The sequence below is a fragment of the Aegilops tauschii genome, chromosome 5 (genome assembly GCF_002575655.3).
Source record: "Aegilops tauschii subsp. strangulata cultivar AL8/78 chromosome 5, Aet v6.0, whole genome shotgun sequence".
Taxonomy (NCBI): Eukaryota; Viridiplantae; Streptophyta; class Magnoliopsida; order Poales; family Poaceae; genus Aegilops; species Aegilops tauschii.
The window spans coordinates 497,098,539-497,102,642 of NC_053039.3; positions in this window are offsets into that span (position 1 = coordinate 497,098,539).

Below are 4,104 nucleotides of genomic sequence, written 5' to 3' on the forward strand. Positions count from 1 at the left end.
CTAGTAGAAAAACGACTTTTAGTACCGGTTCGTAAGGACCTTTAGTACCGGTTCTGGAACCGGTACTAAAGAGTGGGGACTAAAGGTCCCCCTCTTTAGTCCCGGTTTAACATGAACCGGGACCAAAGGCCCACCACGTGGCACGAGGCGCGCCGTGGTCTGGGGGACCTTTAGTCCCGGTTGGTAAGGATTTTTTATTTATTTTTGAAATAAAGCAAAAACAGCCAGCCTACTGGGCCGACATGGCCTGCATACGACTAGAAACCCAATCTCTAGTTGGGCCAGGATGCAGGCCCGTACGGCCCAGTAGGCCCCACAGGGCAGAAGACTTGCAATAGGCCCACAAAGGCCTGCTTAGAGAGGAGCTCGACACGGTAGCCGCGGCGGGGCTTATAAACCGGTGCGAGCTCCTCTCAACTAGCGAGGTGGGACTAAACATTGTGCACTGCTGGTGACAGCGCACCACCTTTAGTACCGGTTGGTGGCTCCAACTGGTACTAAAGGGGGGGGGGTCTTTAGTACCGGTTGGAGCCACCAACCCGTACTAAAGGCCACCACCTTTAGTATCGGTTGGTGGCTCCAACCGGTACTAAAGACCCCCCCTTTAATACCGGTTGGAGCCACCAACCCATACTAAAGGCCACCACCTCTTTAGTACCGGTTCGTGACACGAACCGGTACTAATGAGCGCCGCCAGCCTGGCCGTTGGAACCGGCATTAATGGTCACATTAGTGCCGGTTCAATACCAAACCGGGACTAATGAGTTTCACATTAGACCCTTTTTCTACTAGTGAGTGCAAGTGCCACTGTCGAGATACCACTCGTTCGACACGTTGCCGCTGTTTGGGAAATCTTGAGAGTGTCCCATGATGGCTACTGGTGTTGTGGCGGTGCAGGGTAGCCCGAGAATTGCATTGTGTAAGCATGTGCATGGGAGCCCGGGCATGGGCCTAGGACACCGACGGAGTTCTGGGGGATCCAGTCGGGACACGCAGAGGGTAAGTCCATGCCATAGGGGGTGAAGAAGCCCATGTAGAGGTAGATATGTGGCGTTGAGAAGTGTCGTTGATGCGGTTGCCTTGATCACCACGTCCGCGGCCACGCCCGTGTCCATGGTCACCATTATCCTGGAGGTTGCCATAGCAGCAGCCTTGCTGCCGCCCGTGTCCATGGTCATTGTCGCGCTCAGTGGAGCGATCGCCACGATCACCCTGGCGTGCGCGGGATGGGCCGGTCTAGCCAGACTAGCTCCTAGAGGAGGCGGCGCCCTCGGTGAAAGTGAGAATGGTGGCACTCTGATCGATGGCGCGTTGGGCCAGGTTCTCCTCGGCTAGCTTGACGCGGGAGAACACCATCACGAACAACGGCAGAGGAACGGTGTCCCCCAAGATGACACAGATGGTGGCGAGGCCGTGGAGGAACTGGGTGGTGAGATCCACCTTGGTGACAGTATGGTCTATGTCCGCAAGCCCGACGGTGAGGAGCTTCATACCGTGAGTGTATTCGGCGACCTGGAGATCCCCCTGCTTGAGATTGCGGCACTGCCGGTTGAGCATCATGTACCGAAACGCGTGATTGGCGAGGAAGTAGTTACGGATCCTTGTCTAGAGATCTAGGTGGAGGTGGCACCTACGAGGTGGTCGACGAGGGGGTCAGCGAGCGTTGCATAGATCCAAAGGACAAGGTGGGCATCGAGCTTGTGGTAGGCTGCTCAATAAAGTGTGTGTGATGCCGTACCAGATCAAGACCATGAAGAAGAAGGACTTCCACTTGTGGTAGTTGTGGTCATCGGGGTTGAGGAGAAATTTGATGTGGTTGGTGATGTGTTCATTGAAGATGGGTTTGCGAGCAGGGAGAGCCGAAGGGGGTGGCGGTGGTGGCGCGGTAGAGGAAAAGAGGGGCGCGAACTGTGAGCTGGAGGGGGCAGATGTGCCGCCGGAGATGAAGGGTGGCGAGGAGCCAGCAACAGCAGAGGGAGAGGCGCCGGTGGTAGTACCCGTGTTGGGTAAGGATCACGGCGAGGTGGCGGTGCTGGTGGCCGGGGAGTTGGCGGCGATAGTGGCCGAGGAGGAGGAGGAGGATTTCTCAGCCATAGGGGAACCTGGAAGCTGATACCAAGCTAGCGGATAGAATTGCTCTTTGTGCTGATTGATTACACAATGTTATAACATATACAAGGAAGTAAAAGTACGTGTGCAATGATATACACAGGCTATATTGCATGTTAACAGATGGCTGTGTGCATCACTTGATGCAGAGACCGGGGTTTTTTCCTCCTTTCAAAAAGGGATGGACAAGTTGATACGGAGGATGACAGGATTTTGCTTCTTTTCAAAAACGAATAGGTTCTAGAGGCCATATTACATGTTTGTTGAAGTCACCACTTCGGAGTTCAAACCATTGACCGTCGAATATCACACTCCCCAAAACACGGACACTTACTCTTGTTCTGATGCCTCCTAATCCTAAGTTAAAACTAAAAATAATAATTAGGTATCTTGAATTCATTCTGCTGAGACCTATGAATGTAATCTGGCCATGACTCGTGATCATTTTCGGCGCTAATGCTTACTGACCTAAGAGGTGGACAAGGAAATTTACCATGTTTATTTGTTTAAGAATTAAGATATTTCAGAGGTACCATCATATCCAAATCAAGACTACCTGTAAATATGGAGAAAATAACTGAGCTTTCTTAGTTAAACCACTGACGTAACAGAGTACATCATGGCTAGTATCAGGAAGATAGCGGTGGTGATGACAACTCGTCCTTCACACGGCGTCCGATCTAGACACTAAGGTTATGCTGGGGCAAGGCCGACTCGTTCTTGACAGGACGGAGCGAGGACGCCGGCTCGCGCGTCACGTGATGGGGCGGCGGGGACGGCAACTCCGGTATGATGCGCGCTGGCGATGGTGGCGATGGGCCCATGTGAAGGACAAAATCTTCGTCCATCAGGGCGGCCTCCTTGAGGAGTCTGGGTAGCTGCCGTGGCATCTGGTCCTCCTCATCACAAGAGGAGATGACGATCTCCTCCTTGCCGGAGGAGCCGGCCGCCGTCGACGTTGATGGGCCAGAAGAGCATTGGCGGCGGCACCAAGAACTACCAGAGGTGGAGTTTCCACCTTGTTAGAATACAACTTGTAATAGGATTAGGACTCCTACTCGGGTTGTAATAGGGCTAGGTCAGGTGCGGCTTGGCTCTTATATATACCTCTTGTACCGGCACAATATTGCAAAAACAATTATTCAATACAATTCAATACAATTCTACATGGTATCAGACTTTCGATCCTAGGGTATGGCTAACCCGCCAGCCCCGCCACCGCTGCCGCCGCCCGGCTTCGCGCGGCGCGCTGCTTCTCCTCGCCCGCCTGCGTCGACGCCGCCACCGCTACCTCCACCAACAGCACCTCCTCAACCATCCGGCTGGCATCCAAGTCCCAACTACCGGGGCAAAAACCCTAGGCCGCCGCAGTTCCGCACGGTGCCCGCTCCTGCTCCGCCCCCGGCTCCACCAACTGCACCACCACCGCCCCCCGGCTTCATCGCTGCCCGGATGGCACCCATCTCCTGATCCATGGACAGGGGTAGTCCAGGCATGGCCTATGCCCTGGTCCGCCCCTACGCTATATGGTGCCCCGCCTGCCTATACCGGTGGCTGGCAGCCCGGTGCTTGCCCTCACACCGGCGCGCCCGTCCTCGCGCCCCGACAGCCGATGGCCGCGTACCACGCTGCTCCCTCCTACGCGCCACCGATCGACAACACCAGTCATTATGCATCCTATGGCGCTCCATTGCCCCCCTACAGGCAGTAGTACAATGATGGTGTCTCTCTCTTTACGCCGATGCCGGCCATACCGCCGACGCCACCACACCCGCAAGCTCCCAAGACTACACCGGCCTCTCCTTCGACTCCGAGCTGGGACCAAGCTACTTTTCCACAAGCCATGAACAACTTTGCTGCACAAGGGAACTCAGGTACGGATTGGATTTTCGATTCTGGTGCTTCTCGTCATATGTCTGCATCGAGTAATTTTCTTTCTTCTTGCACACCTTCGTCTTTTCCCTCTATTACTCTCGGTGATGGATCTTCTATTCC